Source organism: Amblyomma mixtum, chromosome 3 (genome assembly GCF_055824585.1).
Source record: "Amblyomma mixtum isolate Tamu chromosome 3, ASM5582458v1, whole genome shotgun sequence".
NCBI lineage: Eukaryota > Metazoa > Arthropoda > Arachnida > Ixodida > Ixodidae > Amblyomma > Amblyomma mixtum.
In genome coordinates, this window is record NC_143014.1 from 399,676,807 (window position 1) to 399,691,265 (window position 14,459).

The following is a 14,459-nucleotide window of genomic DNA, read 5'->3' on the forward strand; positions in this document are numbered from 1 at the left end:
GCTGCCTTTCTAGTAGTACCTCTGATGAAAATAACCTTTCCACAGGTTCCATGTCCTCCCGCTCCTTTAAGCGGTTGTAGAGCTGAGTAAGTGGAGCACCATGTCTTTTAAGGAGACGCTTTAAAAATTGCATGTTGCTCTCAAAGGGAAAAGCGCTAAATGAATCTGCCGCCGCGGTGGCTCAGCGGTTATGGTGCTCGGCTTCTGACCCGAAAGACGTGGGTTCGATCCCGGCCGCGGGGGTTCAATTTCTTTGGAGGAGAAATTCTAGAGGCCCGTGTACTGTGCGATGTCAGTGCACGTTAAAGAAACCCAGGTGGTCGAAATTTCCAGAGCCCTCCACTACGGCGTCTCTCATAGCCTTAGTCGCTTTGGGACGTTAAACCCTATAAACCAACCAACCAAGCTAAATGAATCTAGTGGCCCTTGGTTGCGCACATCATCTGCAATGTGTAGAAGAAGTGAACATTGTACGACATGTGGTTATCTCCATATAGCTTTGGAAACAGCTTCACAAAGTGCTGCAGAAGCGATTCTGCATACTCGACGTATTTATGGCACAATGTTGGGCTGGCAAGAAGAAATGAACCACAGTGCAAGGTGAGGAAGTTAGAGTAGAGAGCAGAAGGAAGGACAGACTTCAGCACTAAGGGACCTCTGTAGAGTAAAAAAAGTCCGAATTCAGTTGCCTTCCGTCGTTCAAACTCTGCAATGCTTCTTGGTTTGCGCACAAACTCACTAGGCACATGTGGAGCTAACAAAATGTTCATATCAGATAACTTCCTGCGCTCTGCAGGCCCAAGGCGTACACTCAGCGGCACACCCAACCATAAGAGTATCAGCTTCTTCATCACACCAAGACACAGTAAGTGCATGTAGTCTAGGGGTGCACTTTTGATGCAATCCACCGGGAGGGATGTAAGCACTGCCACGTCATGGTGGTGGTCTGGGTCGGTCTGGCGCCTGAAAGAGTCGTCAGTTCGGAGTCTAGAGCTCTTTGAAGGGAACACGACTCTATTGCTCACATAGGTGCCTTCAACACAGCATTTTGGGCATCCGGAATACCCCATGTGGCCTTTTATACAGTAGCTAAAAGACCGCGCTGGTGCATCGCAGATAAAATTCTTTAACAAAACCTTAAAAGTTTGGCCTCTGAAGTTGATACCGGATGAAGTCAGCTGCTTCAGTTCCGTCACGAACGGAGTCATGAACTCATTAGCCGACTCCGGCTTTGACGTCCCAGAAAATACGCCTACAACAAAAGGTGCAGCTCTGCGAGAAGGTTTGAAGGTTTATTAAAACGAAATACAAATGAGTTGTAAGTTTCATAAAAAAGTTAGTACAGTAGGAGGTCCCAAAGTGAAAACTGTCTGGGGGACCTCCCATCAGGAATACATAAGGAAAGTACATAAGCTTGGCAGAGGAGCGGGAATAAAAGTATACAATCAAGTTAAAACCTATTAGTGTAATTTGCGGCAATGAATAAGTTATACAATAGTTAGCGGGCATAATTTAACAAAAAGGCATAAAATAGCAAAACATAAGAGCAATAGAAAGAACACAAAAAGACATCCGATAACAATGGGCATTGAATAAATGCAGATATAAAACACAGGCGAAGAAAGAAAAAAAAGAAAGGAAAAAGAGGTTCCAGATGATTAACAATATGACCGTTTGCTGTCAGAGTGGGGAACAGAAAATAAGATGAAGGCAACCTTAAGCATGGCATGAAGCTGAATGGGTTGATAGGAGATGTTTTTTTAGTAAAGTGTAGAAAGCGGGCTGCGAATGTGCGGATTTGATTGCTAGTGGTAATGAATTCCAGGTTTTGATGGCGGAGAAAAAAGCAGTTTGTTTTCCATAATTTGTGTTCACTTTTGGTAGAAGCATATTGTTTTGTTCAGATAATCTAGTGTTATTGCTATTAGAAAGGAAAGATGCGGAAAAAAAGAGAAGTTGATTGTTATTATTGCGAGCGCAGTAGATTAGAAGACCTAACCTAAGATTAAGGAGGCATTTCAATGGCAGAATGTTTAGGTCACAGTAAAGAGGTGAAGCAGTGGCTGTGTATGGGCTGAAAGATAAAATTCGAAGCGCTTGATTTTGAAGATGAGAAATACATGACATATGGCATGAATAGGTATTACCCCATGATGATAGGCAATAATTAAGGTGACTGTTAATGAAAGCATAGTACAGGGATAAGAGAACATGGCGTTGAATGAAAAGTCTAGTTTTTATTAACACCCTTATTCCAAATGAAATTTTTTTACTGATAGATTTCGTGTGTAGATGAAATTTTAGATTACAGTCAAGCGTGATGCCGAGAAATGTAACGGATTCGGAGGCAGTGATAATATGATGTCCCAGATAAATGGCTGGGCTCAGGATGACATGCTTTTGATGAGAGCGGAATATCATGAAAGTGGTTTTTGTAGGATTAAGTTGTAGTAAGTTATTTTCACACCATAAAACAATATTCTGTAAGTCCATGTTTAATTTGTTTATTAGGCTTGTGAAATTGCTATCCTGAGTGAATAATGTCGTATCATCCGCGTTAAGTATACATCTTGTGTTAATTAAGGACAAAGGTAAGTCATTGATGAAAATGAGAAAAAGAAACCATGCACCTACAACCATGCACTGTATGACCCATAGTTGCAACCTAGAACTTTTTGAGATAGGAAGCCCATCCACATTGAAGGACAGAGAAACACACCAACCTTCAGGAGGTCTTTGCGACAGCGCGTTTCCCAGTTGTTACTCAAGACCGAAATGGCAGTATTCGCCAGGCGGCATCGAGGTCAGCGCCGCAACATGCGTTGTCTCGCGCGGCGTTCGGAGGAAAGTACGAGCGTCGCTTGGCAGATACGATGTGTCTGAAGGATGCGCCTTAAGAATCTTGAGGAGTGAGCTTAGAGCCGACTGCGATATATTTTCTTTGAGGGTCCAAGCCCGCAATGCCGCAGCCAAACTGCCCGACTTGACGGCTGGCTTTGTGTTGGGGCAAACGTTGGGCGGGTTCTCGGAAAACGTCCCGCAACTTGGAGCGGAGCTGCAAGCAGAGCTCCTCTGTGCCTCTTCCACGCCTAAAGAAACGGACTGAACCGCTTCTGCGAGACCCAACTGCAGTGTTGCTGCTGTGTTGGAGTCACTTGTGTTGTCAGCAGCCACTTGTTGGTCCAGGCTGTCATACAATGTGCCCGATCTGCCAGTTGCACTGCCGCAAAAAGCGGCAGGCGCCGACGCTGTTGATAGCGCAGGAACTGTGCTTTGGCAGCTATATCATCCAAAGTTCTCGAAGATCGCCTTTGCTTCGAGCGAGGCTTTTGTCAGAGTATAGGGCTTCTCCTTTATTTTAGGCATGCCGACGCGACCACTCAAGCGAATCGCGAAAAGCAATGAGCTGAACTGCAGACGTGAGCAAGGTGCCGTCCGCAGCTGCCCGAAATGCGTGAAGTGTGGTCCGAAGCACTATGGTCCACCAAAGCAAAAATCGCACGAGTCCACGGCCGCCCGACCACACACAACGGCACAGCGATGGCTACGGTGGCGCGTGGTAACTACTACCGCTACTACATCATAAGCTAAATTCTACCGGTGTCAGTAAACGTTGCCAGCCTAAAAAGCACGCTAGAAAGAAACAACGCGTTTTTTTCGCATTGTTATTACGACAATGCAAATAATTTCTTATTTTTCCGAAAATAGTTTAGCGTAACAAAAAATTTAATAGTTACATGTTAAATGTTTCGGTAGTTGTTCCACTGCATTGTAAAGTGCCTCTAGGGGCTGCTTCAGTAGAGACAATCCACTAAACAAAGAGTGGAAGCACATCCCTTAGCAAAAACTAATACGTTTGGAATATACGGTGGGCTATTTAAATTGTATTTTAAACATATTTTGTATTCATGAATGCACTAAAAATATGTAGGAAATACGTTCCTGAAATTTCATGCTTGGTATTCGAAATATATTTTTAAAATGTGCCAAAAATACCTCACTTAAAGCATACTTCGAGCACTTTTCCAATACGTGAAAAAATATGTATGCAGTTTTAGCATCTTGTCAGTGTATTAAAAGTGTATTTTCGGAAATATGAAATTAATTCATCGAAAGTATACTTCAATTCTAAAAAACGGGCAGCCCTTGTAAACGTAGATGTATGCAGTGTTAGCATCTTGTCATTGTATTAAAAGTGAACTTTCGTAAATATGAAATTAATTCATCCGAAATATACTTCAATTCTAACAAACGGGCAGTCCTTTTAAACGTCTTTGCACACTTCTAGCTGCCGTTGAACAGTCGAGTGCTCGAAATCGCGTTTCGGGAAATGGCATTTGCGTGTCGTCAATGTATTTGAAGTGTACTTCCGTAAATACGCAATTAATTCGTCCAAATAACACTGAAATTCTAGCAAATTGGCAGTCCGCATTAGCATGTTTGCAGCGCACTACAAGCTGTCGTTGAACAATCTAATGCTCAAAATCGAGTTTCGGGACCGCATTTTGGTGCTGGCCATCTATTTAAAGTGTACTTTCGTAAATACGCAATTAATCCGTCTGAAGTATATTTAAATTCTAACAAATGGGTTGTCCGCGTAAACATATTTGCATTACACTTCAAGCTACCGTGGAACAATCTAGGGTTCGAAATGACGTTTCAGCGAAGAGTGAAAACTTTCACTTTCTTGTCATCCTTTCGTTTATGGTAACTTCTAGCAGGAAGGTGATCACCACTTATAACCCCTGCTACACGGGCGCTTCGAATGCCTTCCAACCGAATGTCATCTAACGATGCTACACGTGTTCTGTCTAAGGGAGTGCTTGAAGATAATATTACACCAATGAATATTAACCGCGTCAGCATGAAATTTCCCCGGGAGTGCGCCGATGAGGACGACTGCACTCATACTGTTGTTTACATCGCTTGTTTACATAACATAAAACGCAATCTGCGCTTTCGTTCTATTAAACAATCTGTTTTCTTTTTTTACTGGTTGTACTCGTGCTTGTTTACGCAGTGCGACAATGTGTGGGAAGCGATGATGCGATCGCACGCCTGAGAAAGCCGGGTTGTTGGCATCGCGCAGGACTGGCGGTTCTCGCTTCTTGTCCCGGCTTTCTCCGACGTGACCAGTACTTTTTTTTAAACTACTTTATCCAGAAGTATGTCTGGCGACTGTTATCCACAAGCTAGCGACGGCGACGACTGCTGCTGGCCGTAAAGCACGGCTCGGCAGTCTGGGTCACACCGGCGATTCCCGTTCATCGTACGCGTGCCCTGCGATGTAACCAATAGTTGATTTCAGGTCACTGTTGCCAAAACTACACCTGGTGACTATTTGCATTCGCTAAAGCTTGTGATTCGCTCTTCACAACCGCCGAAATCACAGATCGAACCCTGCGAACTCGCTGGGCCTAGTCGTCGCGGAAGGGAACAGAGCCGTCGTCGACTGAAATTGATTTGGTAAGCGCTTATCGCTGGTGAGTGTTCAGGTGTGCACACGTGAAATATAGCCGTTCGTTTCGCTCATTTAGAAGCGCGAGCATATACACACCGCCGCCTCATCACCGTGCTCTCGCTCAGCCGCCGATAAGGCTGACCGTCCGCCGACCGGATTCGTCGGTGTCGTTGGCCTGAAAAACGTGTCCCTCTAGAATCATATTATAGTAAGCTAGATATTTCACTATAATTACATGCTGTTGTTCAGCGTGATATGTACTGTCGTTGTCGGACTAGTGTGACCGCCGTCGTCGTCGTCGCTGTACACTGAAAACGAGCTGAGACTTTCGAATGCGTTTCGAAAGTGTCGTGCAGCACCGCGGCAGTCCGTCGAGTCCGAATGTCATTCCTATTCTCGAAGGTCATTCCACTCAATGTCATTCGAACATTTCCGTGTGAGAACGTGATAGCATTATACCAGCAAAAGCGCCTTGGGTACTTCTGGGTCCGAATAAGCCAGCGGAAAGGACCCCGTCTGGCAGGGCAGACCGGCTCCCTTACACACCCATGTATCTGTTGGTTGACAGTTCGACCCCTGACCTGTGCCTGACGCAAGTTTCAACTAGCAATTCCGTTCTCAATTAACCCCAGATTCGAACGCGAGCAGTAGGATACTTCTGCGATAATTTGGCAGCCCACAGTATTTGCGCAAAAAAAGGCCTCACCGCGCAAAATAGTGCGTCGCTTTCGCTGGGTATATATACGGCAAGCCAAGTATAGCGCTTGTCGTAGGATTTGTTGTTTGCCGTGTCGCTGTCGTCTTGGTATGCGGTGTGTGTGTATCTGCCGTTCCCATTCAATCACGTGACCTTATAATATCAGACTCCTGTTGATTAATGATAAATACCCGTGTACGATTTGTTCTCCAGTTGAAGAATTAACCCGTGCCATTCCATGGAGCCGCCCAGTAGACTTTCTTTCAAGCCCGAGTAAACATATTTTTAATGTATTAAATGTATATTTTTAGTATATCTCTAATGTATATTTTTATTATATTTTTAATGCATTATAAATATGCTAAGCGGGCAAAAATGTACTTTTCACGTATTTTTAAGAACGTTTAAAATATTATTCCTAGTATACTTAGAAAGCATTCGTATTGCAGTTTAAGCATAGGGACAAAAAAATGCGAAATAAATATGAAATTAATACAATACGTTTGAAATGCATTTTTAGCACATCCTCTTTTTCGCTAAGGGATGGCCTGCTGGCCCGCATATTTCGCACGTGTTTGGTGGTAGTGGTAAGACGTGGTGTTGCCGACCAGTGTTGCAGTACGCGATTCAGGCCCGCGCAGCTCTTTTGGCTCGTAGCGTCATTGCAACAGGCCGGTAAGTGTCGCCTCACAATTTACTGCCCTGGAGATCTCAGTTCAGATCCCAAAGTAAGGCTTCCTTTGCTGAAACCTTTGTTTTTGTTTCAGACATGTACGCAATTGTTGAGTTCAGAGAGTCTCAAGAAGTCGTACTTGTCCCATGCACTTGGGTGGATGGCGATAATTGTTTGTGGCCAGATATGGCTAGTGATAAAGCCACAAAATTGGTGCGGCGCGGACAACCGCCTACCCCGGACTTCCTTGAATATTCTGCTTGCGTGAAAGCAATATTCCGTAAGCATCTATCGTTTTGTTCGAAAATACATCAGAGCTCAAGCTTGTCTTTCATTTCCAGGAACATATGGCGAAGGGAGGAAAAAACTGGTCCTTGCGCGGTTCACGTCAGATTTGTCTGCGGACGAGGCCCGAACTCCGAAGCGCAGGTGTATTGTGCGGCCGCACCGGCTCCGGAGCGATTCGGACTCGAGTTCAAACTGCAACGACTTTCCAGTCGCACCCCTGGGGCTGTCAGACCCTAGGAGCACGTGTACGTTTCGTTTTCAATATTTACAGTTTGTGCGCGTTTGCCGTATATTTCGTTCGTTTACAAACTCGCGCGGTCAGCTAGGTGATCCACATCGTTGCATAGCACTGACTTCGAACGCTGACTGGCATTAAGAGGTTTCACACGCAAAAAAAAGCCATGCACCTCAGTATGCCTGATTTCCCCAGTTTCATTTTTCTAGAGATACTTCTGTGTTCATCCCAACGTTTCAAGTATGTGAATGCTGAAATCACTGCATAGTCATGTGCTGCTGATCTGTGCATGCTTACAAGGGTGATAATCATGAGTAGCTAGCCGAAGTGTGGCTTTCTTGGTACTTTCATTTTACAAGCTGCATTTATTTCTCTGTGCTCAGCTGGAAAGGACAAAGGCACTGGCTGTCTTTGAAGAAGTCACTGGTAATCGTCTTTAAACTGCAATTTGTTTTTATTTCTTTGTTGTTTGATTTGTTTTTAATTTATTGTGCGTTTATACCCAGAGAACAATGTGACCTGTGGTGAAGAAGTGGCAGGTCCCTCAGCTCGGGGCAAGTATAAACTGTTTAATCGTACGATTTTTTATATTATGTACCTTTTGTTTTAATTTTTATTTGCATTCTAGTTTTATCAGCTGTGGCTTGTTTTCACACAAATATGGGGGCAGCTTTGAGGCAGTAGCATGTCCAGCTCTAACGAGATACCAAGGAAGAATTGAAGTCGGCCTGTATACTGATACATTACCATGTCCAAGACAACTGTAACTCAAAACCGAGCTTTCTTAACCCACAAAAGCCCAGGAACTAATATAGTCATTGGTGCCATTGGCTGTTTTCACAAGCAAACTGCAGTGATGCTAAGATAGTTTCTTGCATGTTTACATTACTGATGCCAAGCTACATTGCCATGCACTCTCAGTCTGTGATACAGTCCCAGAGTTTCTTGGCCTTTATACCACTAGAAATTTGAATCACAAGGCAGGAGGAACATGACGCACTTCAAAATCCAATTTTCTCAATGCCAGACGTGCATTTAGGTAGGATGGTGCTGCCCCAGTCTTTTATCCAAAGTTAAAAACCGAATGGGCGATCCACAGTTATCTATCCATTGTCTGCATTGCTAACTGTTTTGTCTCCTTATGCAGTGCTCCATGTTCCATCCAGTGCCAGCACAACCTGTGAACCTGGAACCGGCTGTGGAAAATGGCATAAACTGCTGTAAACTATTTTTCGCTGTTGCTCAGTAACTACATATGTTCAAGTTTTCAGACTTTTAGATTACTGTCATTCCTTTTCCTTACAGGTGGTGCAGAATGCTGCGTGAGAAGCCTTGGGTTTGCTAGTGAGTTCTGTTGCTTGATGCAGGAAATTTTGGCATTTTAACCTGTTTCCTTGTACTTGCAGACTTTCAACGACGAGTCCTAACGAATTTCACCATAATCAGGCATACCCAGGCTGAAACCCTGGAAGCCATTTCGGCAATAAGGCAAGCTGGACTGGCGAGTCAGGAGCAAGATACTACTGAAACGGTGCTGAAGCAGCCGCTCGACTCAGTAGAGGCGGTGAAGGCCTTTGATGAAGGCCTAACGCCTGCTATGAGATGTGCCTTGGTAACTGACTGCTTTTGACTATAGCAAGTGTCTGTTTTGTGAATTTGATACATTAAGGCTTGTTCACACTTGCATTAGCTACACTTTGCTTTACCAGAAATAGCCATTAAAGATAGTTTTTTTTTATTGATCACACCTTTCCTTCGACTCTGCATTGGTTTATGATGTGTGCTCAAGCAGGTGCTCAAAGCCATTACAAGTTGAAAGGAGTTGAGATTGCCAACTCTGCAACTACATTATTAATGTTGCATCTATGCATTACTAATTACTAGTGGAGGCGTTGCAATGATACATTCATTAATGCATGCACTAAGAATTATGTGACGGTTGCGCAAAAACATCCTCTATTATTACAGGTAGCACTGCAGGTAAAGTGTCAGTTAAGAGTGCGGGTCTATTGGTTTTGTGTACACCTTTCAGTTTTGCATGCAGCTGCACTTATAGACCACCTGCCTATGTATTTTCTGAACCATCAAGTGTGTTAGCCAAGCACTAGATGCTCTCTTCCAGATCTCCGACCTGAAGTGCTTCGGCACTAAGACAGTTCCTTTAGCTGTAAAGGGAATGCTGGGACATATGATGGATTACAGTACTGCAGCGCAGTTCTCAATGCATGGCCGTAAGGGCAAAGAGCGGTTTGACGCTCTGAAACTTCGAGAAGTGATCTCTGGTGAGTATATATACATTTTTACAGCCAAAATTGTTATGATTCAAAAGTGATGCCAAGCTTGAGGTATACAAGAATACCACTAAGGATACCTACATGCGCAGTATTTACTTGTGGGTCTGGCTCTGAACATCTGTTGTACACCTGGCCATCCAATCTATGCATTAGGCTTTCAGATGCCGTCAGGAGGACTCATTACAACAGGGAGGTCACGCACGACGACGTTGACACTGCCATTAACGAGTGGCTGCGCCGAGCGAAGGAGCGGTGTGCCGCAAGAAGTAATCGACTGCTATAATTTTAACGACTATTTACACCTGATTTTAGTGACATATTTTCTTATTCCAAATACTGCATTAGATATTAGAATACATGCATCACACATGGTATTCACCTACGACCACTAAATAATTTATAACTGAATTTTTCCTCTCATGCTGTTTCAGTTTCACCAACTGAATGACACCTATGACATGTAATTCACACTTAGGTCACGTGAAGTGCAAAAAAATGGCAGTGTAACGTGTGGTGCATTGCTTGTCATTTCATCTGATGGAGCAAGCTGGACTAAGTATCTAGTGAATTGAAACTATGTATCAGCATTTACATGGGAAGTTTTTTTTTCGCACTTCACGTGACCTAAGTGTGAACTACGTGTCACAGACATCATTCAGTTGGTGAAAGTGAAACAGCATGAGAGGAGAAATTCTGTTATAAATTATTTAGTGGTTGTAGGTGAATACCATGTGGTGATCCATGTGTTCTAATGTCTAACGCAGCATTTGGAATAAGAAAATGTGAGACTAAAATATGGTGTCAATAGTCGTTTATTCTTCTTGTACTTAATTTGAACCAAGTGACAGTGACACAAGGGGTCCTGTGCATCTAATAAATAAGTTTTTGTACATATTTGATTCATTCTTTCATCAGGATATGGGAACACCCATGATGGCCCAAACCCTGTTTTACTGCCAGTATAAAGTCTTCCCTGCACAATGTGCAATAAAAATGTTGGATGTTTTTGGAAACTAGCTGGTAGGTGGAGACAAAAGATATTGATGAACTGCAATTTTATGTCAAAATCATACAACTCTCAAAGTGGCTCAAGACTGGTTCATGTCAAGCAGAGTAATATGCTTGCAAAAATAACACCTGCTTCAGATATTTTAAGTTGGTTTTTGAGGAAAGGAAATGGCGCAGTATCTGTCTCGTATATCTCAGTGGTTACCTGAGCTATGCTATAAGAGAAAGAAGTGAAAGGAGAAAGAGGTGAATTCTAGAAGTGTGTGATGACAGGCTAGTTGGCAAGGCATTCTGAAGTCATAAAACTACGCAGGAGACAGGAAACAGAAAAGATGCAGACAGGACGAGCGTGCTGTGTCCTGCGTAGTTTTATGTATTGAGAAAGAGGTACCAGTAGTGGAGGTCTCCAGAATAATTTCGACCACCTGGAAGTCCTTAATGCGCGCTGACATCGCACAGCACACGGGCGCCTTTTGTGTTTCGCCTCCATCGAAAGGCGGCTGCCGCGGCCCGCTTCGGACCAGGGCACTCTGGCTCAGTAGATGAGTGCCTTAGCCACTGCGGCGGGTGCTATTTTGCTGCATGAAGTTTTTGATCTACAGGGAACATGTTGCATCACAATATTCCTTAAGAAATTACACGGCCATCCCACAGATATCCGCTGCTGGATATCCTCCCGTTATCTGATTATGTACGTCCTTCGGACCTACGCTGCATCTCCGGTGCTGATATCCGCAATTGGATGTCCATCGGTATGCCCTATGTACATCCCTTCTCGGCACTGGAGATTCGGACCTTTCTCGGATATTCCACGGATATCCGTGGTTCACTGGGTACAGATAGTTTTCTTCGCGCTTGTTGTCTGCAGAGTAGTGAAAGAAAATGTTTCTTTGCATGCGCAGAAGCATTGAAAGCAAGTGAACTACTGACGAAATTTTGTGTTAGCCTAGCAAGTTTTCAGCAGCACGTAGGATTTCTTCACTGATTGTCTGGAGTACACATATCACTGCCTCCTATTGTAGAGCTTTGGCAATGTCAGCACACGAGGTATTCTTGTTGCTCATCAGTGACTCGATTTAGTTGCAAAAATCTTCATATGCAATTCTACATATATCACATGCTTACATCTAAAAGTATCACCTATTGATTTATCTATGTTCCAGGCACCACTGCAAGCCGTGGAAAAAGTTCAGTCGCTTTCCCTGAGTCCCCTTAAAGGACCATGGACCAAGGAACTGAGAGGCCTCCACAGAAGCTTTTCAGAGGACTCAATTTTGCAGCACGAGAGGGCTCGATCTGCTTCCAAGAATTGTGTTGCCAGCTATAGGATGTTCAAGGCTCAGAAGGTTCATGAGGCACTGCTCTGCGAAGCTGGTGGGGAGGTGTACCTGAAGGCCACTGTTGAGGCATCATTTTCTGTGTCGAGACGGTACAAGGTGGCTGCAGCAATTTCATCCGACGGGCTCGTGAGGTTAGGTTGTTGCCACTGCTATGCAGGAGCATCAGGAGTCTGCAAACATATGGCAGCCCTATTGTGGTTTGTCCTGGACATGAAGCGCTCTGGACAGGCCTATATTCAGGACACTGTTTCTAGTACTGGAAAGCCAAGAGCCTGGGCGACTGGGACAAGGCGTGGAAATGTGCACAAGTTAAAGTTTTTGGATTATAACTGTGAAGCTTGTGCCCAACAAGGCAAAACAAAGCAAGCGTGCAAGAGAAAATGCACGCATTCAGTTAACTGAAGAAGACATACGAGGACTGTATAAAAGACTGCGCGAGGAAGACATGAGTCCTATGCTGCGTGATACTTTGCGGAATAACTCTTTCCTTCCAGTGCCCTTGCCAGTCATTCATCAGGATGCAGTGTCAGCAAAGCTAACACTTAGACTCCCCACCAAGTTGCTTTGGAGCGAGAATGTGCCAGCAGGCTACGATTTTGAAGACTACACTGTCACGCTCGAAGAGGCCTGGACACTTGAAGAAGGCACAAGAGATCAGAGCAGCTCTGCAACATGGTCCTTTGAAAGAGCAAAGCGCCTGACTGCGTCCAACTTTGGCGACATTGTTAGCCGCCAGAAGCCGGCAGATGAAAAGTTTTTGACACGAGTGTTAGGGTACAGTACTTTGTAAACCAAATATATGAGGGACGGTTTGCTTAATGAGGAAAGTGCTGTGCAGCGGTATGTTGAGAAGGGCGTGTCGATTGAAGTGTACCATTGCGGTCTGTGCGTCAACCCTGGTGTAGCAGTACTTGGTGCCACACCCGACAGAGTGGTGAAATATGGTGACAATTTTGGCCTTCTGGAAGACCCTTTCAGCTGCTTGAGACAGAGGAGAACTTCTCAGCGATGCCTTTAAAACCGCATCATACCTGAAAGATGGATTGCTCCGTAACTCGCACAAGTACTATTATCAGATACAAGGACAAATGGCGCTGACGGGACTTTCCTGGTGCGACTTTTTGGTCGATAATGGCGTTGAATGTACAATCCAGAGAATTCAGTTTGATGGTTTGCTCTGTACCAAAAAAAATGATGCCCCCACTCCTGCAGTTTTACACAGACTAAGCTGTGCCAAGCTCTTCCAGTCTGAAATCATCACAAAGTGCACACAGTGAAGCCTTTGTTTTCATTAACCCAATAACTCCTCGTTCCCACAATATGTACTTCTCGGCCTGTTCGAACACATGGGAAGAAAATTGTAAACAGTCGGGTTTAATGGTCCTAAAGTGGGAATATTGGCTCTGAGGGACAGCGTAGTAAAGGGCTCGAGATTAATTCTGGCTAACTATGGTTCCTTTATTTTGTGTTCACATCGCACAGTAGGAGTGTTTTAACACAAGGAGGTCATAGTTATTCTGTAATGCATGTGCACAGTGGCTGTTTCGCTGTGGTGGTGAGCAGTTTTTATTGAAAGGTCTGTGAATTTCGATTCTTCTTCTGATTAAACCATGTAAACAGCGAAGTGACTGTATTTTTGCAGTAATCATCATTTGAATAAGCCAAGAGTTGTACGTGCATTTTGTTTTTTGTCACGCAGAGGTAACATAGTAACGTTGACACTTTTGCATGTATCATTCATTTACGAAGTCTGTTTTTGACAATTTTTTCATTGTAAAGTTCTCCACTTGTACCATACTGTGTTTTTATTGTATATTTTTTTCAGTGCAGTACAGAAACACTTCTATAACAATGTACACAAAAAGTGAAATTTCTTTTTGCTAATCATTCTAGAGCTGTGATAAACATACAACTTTCATCGAATTATGTGCTCAATGTACCAGTGCTTTTCACTGCTCAGATTTCTTATTTGTGTCCAACACATAGTGTCAAGAATTATTTCATTGCAATGTCCTTCACTTCTACCTCCTTGTGCTTCATTTTAATATTTTGTGCGTATTGTTTCAGTAAAGTACGAAAGCACTTTAGGGGGCAATTTGCTTTTTTAGTCATTTCAGAGCTGTAATAGGATCAAAGCTGTTACCAAATATTGACAATATTCATGCAATGCATCATTTATATTAAGTGTTCAGACCCCTTGCTCTTTCCAGTCTACTGTTGGGAACAAGTGTTGCACTGCAGTACATGTTTTTATGACGCACAAAATAGCGTGCAATTTTCTTTGCTAGTCATTTTAGAGCTGTGAGAAATATACAGCTTTCATCAAATTACGTGCTCAATGTAGCAGTTATTTTCAGTGCTCACATTCCTTGTTCAACTTAGTGTTAACAATTACTTCACTGCAGTGCCCATAACCTGGACCCACTTGCGCTCCATTTTAATATTCCGTGCATATTGTTTCAG

General features: G+C 43.7%; 2 pseudogenes; one reads left to right on the forward strand and one right to left on the reverse strand.

Annotated features, from left to right (window-relative positions):
- Nucleotides 1–416: 416 nt before the first annotated feature.
- On the reverse strand, nt 417–11,373 carry LOC149357336 (uncharacterized; annotated as a pseudogene).
- Nucleotides 11,374–11,810: 437 nt separating this feature from the next.
- On the forward strand, nt 11,811–13,223 carry LOC149357337 (uncharacterized; annotated as a pseudogene).
- The last annotated feature ends 1,236 nt before the right edge of the window (nt 13,224–14,459 follow it).